The 9,318-nt window shown below is 35.4% G+C and overlaps 1 long non-coding RNA gene across 1 annotated transcript; it reads left to right on the top strand.

Moving 5' to 3' along the window:
• Window positions 1-1,160: 1,160 nt before the first annotated feature.
• LOC126807722 (uncharacterized) lies at window positions 1,161-2,780 on the top strand. The gene is made up of 2 exons (XR_007674156.2): window positions 1,161-1,384; window positions 2,595-2,780. It is a non-coding gene; the product is annotated as an uncharacterized LOC126807722 (long non-coding RNA).
• Window positions 2,781-9,318: the final 6,538 nt, after the last annotated feature.

Raw genomic sequence — 9,318 nt, 5'->3', positions numbered from 1 at the left:
TTTTTTATCAAATTTCCACACATATTACTTCATCGGTGAATATAGTAAGCTCTACCACCCTGAGAAATGCGTATACTCGTTTCAGTTCAGTTGCTAATATTATCTTAACTCTTCAATACAGAAATCCATTGCCATAGTAGACAGCTGATGTTTAATAAAGTGTGTGTGTGGGGGGGGGGGCATGTCGATTTTCAGAAAGTTAAGATACCCTTTTTTTTAATTAAATTTCCACACATATTACTTTATCGGTGAATATAGTAAGCTCTACCACCCTGAGAAATGCATACATTATGATCAAACGTTCATACTGTGAATCATAAATATTCGCACTTCACATGCATTGAAAAGGCCCAGCTATCGGTGCGATATATCAATATAATCATGCCACTCACTGAAGACTATTACTACCCTAGTGGTATAGGTTTATTCAAGTTCACTGATTTTGCCGGAAACCGAATCTGTGCTCTCGTTTCGACATTGACTTCAGAAACATAGACACCCGGGTCCCTTTCAAGTAATCATTACGCGAAGACATGCTCTCATACTTTCTGGAGTAACAATACACAACTCAAAACATCGGAAATTATGGGAAATTATGAAGGAATATCGATTTTAGTTATGTCTTGAACCTAGCAAAATCATTTAGTCATATTAGGAGTTTACAGTAATTATAGGTTCCATACACTTTAGCCACCCTCCGTCCTATTCCATGATTACCGTTTTATCAATTACAAGGGGCACTTTTGTAGTGAAAAATGAGGGATTTCGTCAAGGCAAATAGAAAAAAAAACCATACGTATCATTATCAAAATTTTGACAAAGGATTTGTTCATTTTTATTATCAATGTCTTTGATTAGCGATATCATAACGGTAATTCTTAATCTTATGTCTAGTAAATATGTATATTACACAAAATATATATGGAAATGATAACTAATGCTGGAGGCAGGTGCAAGTATAATTACAGGAAAATATTTAAAATAAAATACTCCACGTCTGTATTTTAAACAATAAAATTGTCATATATAGAGTTAAATAGAGCTAAATTGTACATCTGTAGAAATATCAAAAGCAGCATGGGCATTATTTTATTCGTTTCAAATATTAGTTATTTAGCACGCAATTATTTAATTATCAAGCAAAATGCTTATAAGATCGTGCAAACACCACAGATCAACACAAAACTCAATTCGAGGGTGTATTATAGTCTTTCCAAAATACTGTTTATCAATATGATATTTGGGACATTGCTGATTGCTCTGTGTGTGGCAGTTTCTCTAAGCGACGCGGTCACCACTAGTTGTAATATATATAATTGTGAGTTCAACCCATGTGTTGACATGATCAGAAGACCTGGAGAATGTTGCGCTTTTTGCCCGCACGGTAAGTAAGTCCTGTATATGGGAAGCTTTATTTTAAAATGTTAGAGAACCCAGGGGCCTCATTATCTTTTTGAAAACTGAAAATAACATTAGTTTGCCTGCAGTAGGCTTTTCTTTTCTATCATCCATTTTCAATGAACGTTTATGATTTAATGTGCGAAATCTAAACATCAAATTATTATTATTATTTTTGGAGGGGGTGGGGGTGAACAGACTGCTTATCAAATTTGGTCTACATCCAAATTTTCCTTTCGGATATGCTGCTTCCAAGAATAGCTGCTGTGAAGGCATATTTATAAGTAGTGTTGCTTTAGGCGAATCTTGTTGTTTGACTCACAATTAGTTAAGTTTTGTCAAACGATTTTTCTTTAATAACATAGCTATTCTGACTAAGCTTAAAATTATCAAAAATATATTTAACTTTTTGCATGCGTGGAAACTTTCCATGGAATAAACGCGTTTAAAAAAAAATTAAATTTCTCAAAATTTCGTTTCTTTAACCCCCAAAACACAGTGTTTGCAGTTTAACGTTATGGACATCGTCTTAGTTCGCCGTAAATTTGGTGCATATCAGTGACGTGTGCATTATTCTGGAAGGTCTTCTGTGAAATGTTGGAGTTAGATATAGCACAGCGACCACCCTCTATATACATACCACACTGATATAGATCATTTCATCAACGCTTCTCTTAGGCCCAAGATTTCACAGAATAGATTGGGTTTGACCAAAAGATCCTAGCTGTCAGTTCATTTACTATATAGGTGGGGTCGGTGTGGTCTAAAGCGTGCGCTCTATATCACGAGGTCTGTCATTCAGTCAAGTAGCATTGTCTCTCACCCCCCCCCCCCCCCACTTTCCTGTATTTCAACATATCCGATTTGGCTCCCCACGATTATTTTAAATAAATAAATAAATTTCGACGGTATTGGTTTCGGGGTTGTCAAAAAGTCAATACATTTATAAGACCTTTGTTAACTTCTTCCAGGTAAGTTCGACCGGTTTCTTCCATCTGCCAAAGAGAATTACTGAAAAACAAATTAAACCATATGTTACTCTCTCTCTCTCCCTCTCTCTCTCTATCTCTCTCTCTGTTTAACGTAGTTCTGATGGAAAATTTTAATAAATGAAATGAAACGAAATGGGGTTTAACGTCCTACTTAAAACTTTTAATACAATCAATACATTGAAGCTGTTCATTAATGTATTGCAGGTCCAAACTGTTACGCCATGGGACGGGTAATCAGAGGTGGTAAAGAAACAGTTATTGGCGAGTGGAAATGTCGATGTCCAACATCAAATGAACCAGGTTATGAAGAGCTTGAAGGTATCTGTTCTAAAATGGAAGTTGAACTACACTGAGCTCATGTTCTTGTGAATAAAGAATGTGCAATATGAATGCAAATTGATTTTAACCCAATCTTTACCCCAGTGTTGTCAGTAGGGATTAACGTCATGCGCTTCCAGCAAGGGTGAACCGGAAAGAATATCGCTGTGCCACTGATCAAAGTATTAATTCCGTAGTAACCTTTACCTCGATCAATCGACGCCTCAATAAACTATTTGTGTAATGAATGAATGAATGAATGTGGACGAATGAATGACTGAAATGAGGTTTCTCGCGATACTTTTCTGCACAAGTCGGGCCAATGAAGACCGACATATGTCATACAGTGTGCCATAAGGGACATTTTGCCCAGACTGCAATTAAATTCCATCTGTCATGGCTTCATTTACGTGCTAGCCAACGTGTACATGAGATTTCGTTTTTTTTGTACCATTCGATCGTCTAGTCACTACCATTTGCAGGTCCTCCGTCCTGCACCACTGACAAGGGTGGTGTGGTTAACGTGGCGAAGGCACGCCCGAAAATCCCGAGATCGAACACAGGACCTTCAGCTCAGTAGACTAGCGACTTACCCAGTGAGTTTCCGCGGCTCGCCTATTTGTACAACTATGACTGGCAACATAATTATTTATACTCTTATTCTACTCTTTTTCTCTTATCAAAATGGAGAAATGTACAGCTCGTAAATTGATTGGATGGATTCGTGGCTTCATCTCAAATTCTGCTCACGATGAAGGCCAAAAGGTTTATCTACCTTGTCTAAAAGATTCAACTCAACATATTCAGCTACTGTAATATAATCACGGGAATGGCTTAACGTTTTGTTTGGAATACAGAGCTTCAACGTTGTCTGAAGGGAACATGGATCGAAAACGGTTTTTAGAAGTCCTACATTTTTGCACTGACAGGACTAGTGCTACGAGAGACGTTTTGACCGGACAGCAAATGAATTCCAATTGCCAGTGGTACTTTTCGTCCCTTGCCAGGTCATCCACTCTGAATGACTGACGAGGGAAAAACTCGCTGCAAAATTCAGGGGAACTTTCTCATCCACCACCGGGATCAAACCCTGGACCTCTTGGTAAATGGGACAGCGCGATACTCACTAGACCACTGCGGCTACCCTTTTCTGGAGAGTCTTTTAAATTCTAGCTAAAAGAGTCATCCCGAGGTTTGGTGAATGATTCTAATCAATTCTGTTTGAATTTATTTTTTTTACTTTGGAGTCTTTCAAACAGAATTGAATTAAAAATATTAACTAAAATATATATATGGGATGACCCTTTTTGGCTGCATATACTCGTTTAATTTTCAGTTGGTAATATTATCATAACTCTTCAATACAGAAATCCAGTGCGATAGTAGACGGTTGATGTTTAAAAGTTGGGAACATGTCGATTTTCAGAAAGTTAAGATACTCTCTTTTTTATTAAATTTCCACACATATTACTTTATCGGTGAATATAGTAAGCTCTACCACCCTGAGAAACGCACACATTATGATCAAACATTCATACTGTGAATCAGAAATATTCACATCAATTTTAATGGTTTGCACTTCCCATGCATTGGAAAGGCTCAGCTATCGGTGCGATATGTCAATATAATCACGTCACTCACTGAAGACTATTACTACCCTAGTGGTATAGGGTTATTCAAGTTCACTGATTTTGCCGGAAACCGAATCGGTGCTGTTGTTTCGTCATTGTCCTCAGAAACATAGATACCCTGGTTCCCTTTCAAGTCATCATTACGCGAAGACACACTCTCCTATTTTCTGGAGTAACGATATGACGTCCGAGGCATCTCAAAACATCGGAAATTACGGGAATTTATAAAGGAATACCGATTATATTTATGTCTTGAACCTAGCAAGATCATTTGGTCATATTCTGGAGTAACGGTATGACGCCCGAGACAACTTAAAACATTGGAAATTACGGGAATTTATCAAGGAATACCGATTTTATTTATGTGTTGAACATAGCAAAATCATTTGGTCATATTAGGAGTTTACAGTAATTGTAGGTTCCATACACTTTAGCCACACTCCTTCCTATTCCAAAACCCATACCTGCCATTATCCCCAACTTTTAGACGTTTCATAATTGTGATGTACTACACATTATCTTCAGAGATCTTAACAACAATGTGATTTGGCGGTATAGCATAATATCCTGAACTCTAGAAACAAGTCTGCCATAACTACATGTTATTACAAACTCTTGTTTGCCGCAATTGAATTAGGAACAACAGATTAGGCTTTTATCGTGAATCAATAAAAAGCCGTTTCAATTATACTCAGAGCATCTATCAAACACCTAGAATATTGTTCTATTTAAAATAATTCATGCCTCCGGCAAGCATTGGTAAATTAATGGCAGGGTTCTACAGTTGTAACCTTTAAATTATCCACTCCACTTGGCAGTCGCATAGTTCCTTCAAGGGTATCATCCAATCCGCACATCTTATTTGGAGCAGACAGATTCCATTAACAAAACGCTTTATACGCTAATGCGGCTTTTCCCCGGCGTACAAATATTGAATGCTATGTACTTCATTTGAAGAAGTTAACAAACGCCTTATAGACAGCCCGGAAATCAATGACATCAAATTTTAAGAAAGTTCACTATGCAGTATTACTCTCTCCATGTTTTAATCACGGGGAGCCAAATCGGATATGCCGAAATAAAACCACAAGCTAAAAGATAAACGTTGTGTTAACGAAAAAGATTATTTGTATCATGAAATAAATAGTACACCGTAAATGTAACTTTAACTTATCGTTAAATCACGACCAAAGTAACGATGACAAGAATATAAAAATGGACAAATTTAACGGTACTATCTTCCTGCAAGTCCTATATATCCTTAGACCCCATGTGACATATACGTCACGCGAATTTAGGGGGGTTGGGGACAGGGTCAATAACATGAATTCAACTATACCTTTGGGTCTAAGAGGGTTAAAGATATTGTCAGATACCGTGTTTAAAGTGATATTGTCAGATACCGTGTTTAAAGTGATATTGTCGTGCAGATATCGTGTTTAAAGATGACAATAATGCCACGGAGACAAAAGCTGGCTCTGCGAGTTGTTAGTGTCTGAATAAATAGCATGTTGGAATTTGGCAGTTCTATGTTTTTATCATTATTCCTATCGAAGTCTAATAATTAATAATAATATCGATTTCTTACAAATATAGTCGGGTAAAGATAAGCCATATGGAGTGGATGCCTAGAACAAATTGCAACATAATTTTTCTCGACGGAATCTGGTTGAGGGGTCCCTGAAGGTCTCCCAAACAATAATCGTTCAAACCAAAAAGATAGGTTTTCGAGTAATAAGAATAAATCCATTAACAGAACACAATTTGGCACCTTAAAACTCCAATATCTCGGGAATGTCTGAGTTTATAGGGTGTAAATGTGTTAGGGGTAGACATAAAAGTAGTACTAAAGAATAAAAAAAAGCATAACCCATGACGCCCCTATGACGTCATAACGTCATACGTCTAACAATTGGCATAAATCCAATATGACCGCCATTGGAACCTTAAAACTGCAATATATCGGAAATGGTTGAGTTTAGAGGGTGTAAATGTATTACTATTTATTTCCAAACGATGTGTCAAGTTAACAATAATTAATTATGTGGTTAATAATTTTTAAAACAGGAGATACATGATAAGAATGCTGTTTATTATTTTTATTGCACTGTGACGTAGTTAAATAATTCGAAATCACCAAAATAACACATTCATGGCGTAACATATTCATAGCGTAATGGTCAAGGACGCTGAAACCATTTAAGTGGTATAACCCTCTAACTACTTTAATTGATGTTCATCCAACTTCGGTAACAATTTCTGTTTACACTGTTGTCTGCTTCCAGAAAACAGATCCTGTCTATATTTAATCAAAGTTATTTTTGAACACTCGATAAGCATTCATTACAAAGCATATCGGATATTATTGTTACATAACAATATCTCCACTGATCGATTTGAAGGAATCGCGAAATAGACATCTTTTAGGATTTGACGCATGACCTTTTAAGACAGTAAAATCGGGATGATAATGACGTTGTATTCAAAACTTGGTCTGTCTTACTTGATAATAAGATCATACTCGATTTTTGTGAGTAGACAAAGTGTAATCACATTAATGAAGTTCTGTATACGATTATACCTTGAGTATTTTTTTTAATTAAAAGAGATTGGAATACGTTATTGATCAAATGATAATCAAAATTTTTACAGAAGATTTGTTCGTTTTTGTTATCAATGTTTAAGGTTTACGATATTATAACGGTGATTGTCAATTTTATGTCTATGTATATTACACAAAATATATATGGAAATGACAACTAATGCCGAGAGAATGTAGATCGGATATTGACGTATAGATCATTTTTATTACGTAAATTACATAAGCATATTGTAAAATTAGTTCAAGATCTTTTCAATTTACTTATCTTTCCCAAACATTAGTTTCTTATATCATAAGAAATCCGAAGAATCCGATGTAGAGCAATTCACAACAACAGATTACTGTCTAAATACCAGTCGTGGAGCCACTGTGGCTCAGTGATTAAGGCATTCAATGGGATTATAGATGGGTGAAATTTGGGTTTTAATCCTGGAAATGTTGCAGAAGCAGTACATTATCATGTTTGTACATATTGCAGGTTAAAATATATAATGATAATCTAATGACTTAGTTACAACTTAACTTTAAACACCAAATATAAATATACAGATCTTTAAATGTCGGCCTAATTGAAAACTTCCTTAAATATCAAAGAGAAATACTTCATGAAATAAATATATAAGATTAATATGGGGTCTAAATCCCGATTAAAAAGAACATCTGCCAAATTAATCTGGTCTACAACATATTACAGCGATTAAGTCTGCTATAGTATAACATAACAGTAGTGGTGAACAGCTTATCTCTAGTATGTAATATTCTTATACCAATAGGTGCTATAGTAAATAACAGATGACTATTATGTAAGATACAACAGCTGACAAATGTTAATCCATACCCGCCACTGATTTTCTGGTTCAGTCTCATCACGAAAACAATCGAGGAAAGAGGGCTGCACATAGATGTTTACGGTACAATAGTGGTACAGTCAGTGGTGACTGACGTGGTGGTGGCTCGTGGTTGGTAAAATTACGAGAGAGAAACATCTTAATTGCCGACTGTGATTTTTGTATTCATAATCAGCCGGAAATAAACCCCCCAAACCGATCTCTGACTTTCCCCAAATAAATGCTACTCAGAAACCTGATTAAAAGTAGATAATAAAGAAAAGTGTGGTCATCTCTATATAGCATAGTTATAAGACATTTCAAGGAATTGTTCAAACTGACGAACGATCCCCCCGCACCCCCACCCCCTAATTGCAGTGAGTTGGGACGAATGTCTAGAAATTATTTTACACAGCATTACGGGAGAGAACTTTTCAGAAGAGTAAGAATAACCAGATTGGAGCAACGTTAAATTAATAAGAATAAACACATGGGATATCAAATCTGTAAAAATAAACAACAGTCGAAAACTTCAACAAGATCTAACGGGTTTAAAACGTTCATACTCCAGCATAAAAAATACCACCTTAGCTTCCATGCGATTTATCTTTTAGAAATTAGGTATCAGTGGATTGATCTCAGAATTTGTGCGCAATCAATTAGAAAATGCAAATATTTTATAATCATTTCTTAGTCAAATGACATGTGCTGAATGTACAAGATATAAAAAGGTTCCTCTTTAAGCTTAATATGATCACATTGGATAAGATACATTGGTTTTGTGACGATGCTAATTATGTTTGCTTAATATCAAGAACTTCAAGTTATTCTAATACTCCAGTGTACCTAAGTAAAACCGATTGGGAAAATGCTAATTGTGCTCTTGGTCATACTTGTTGATGACAGGAAGTAACTTAATTAATAGAATCTTTAACATTTAATTTTCGGAAATATGTTACTTGATAAGGTCGTCTATGAAAGGTAGTTACTGATTTAATACAGGAATCAACAACGGCAGTCTCTTTAAAGAAATTTTTAAGGTTCTTAAAGGACAATATTTGTGTCAGCCATTATCACATATGTGATAGAACTGGTTAAATTCGTTACAAAATATAATATTAACACAGAGATCATTGCTACGATAGATGCGTAATGAGGATTTCAAGAAATGGAAGTAACGAAAGCAAAAAGAAAACACGAGTTATCCGTCTACATTTTTCATAATATTTAAAATTAAAAACACGAATTTGAAACAAATAATGGTTGATTTCAATCAATATTGACGATGTTATCTTGCCGTGAAAATATGGGATCCTAATATCTAATATTTAAGACACAATGTACACGAATCATCTCTTCTATGGATTCGGGTGCCATTTGTAATGAACAAAGACAACATATTCTACTTCACAATTAGTAATGACTGATTTACAAAATAATTTTTAATAAAACTCGTAGAATGGTCTTGTTAGGCGTAAATGGACTGTTCGCGTATTTCACCGAATTTAATTGATTAGAAATTATATTTAATAGGTGCTTCTAGACCAATT

Source organism: Patella vulgata, chromosome 9, assembly GCF_932274485.2.
Source record: "Patella vulgata chromosome 9, xgPatVulg1.2, whole genome shotgun sequence".
Lineage (NCBI taxonomy): Eukaryota > Metazoa > Mollusca > Gastropoda > Patellidae > Patella > Patella vulgata.
The sequence above is the reverse complement of the archived record's forward strand: the minus strand, read 5'-3'. Positions and strand labels throughout refer to the sequence as shown.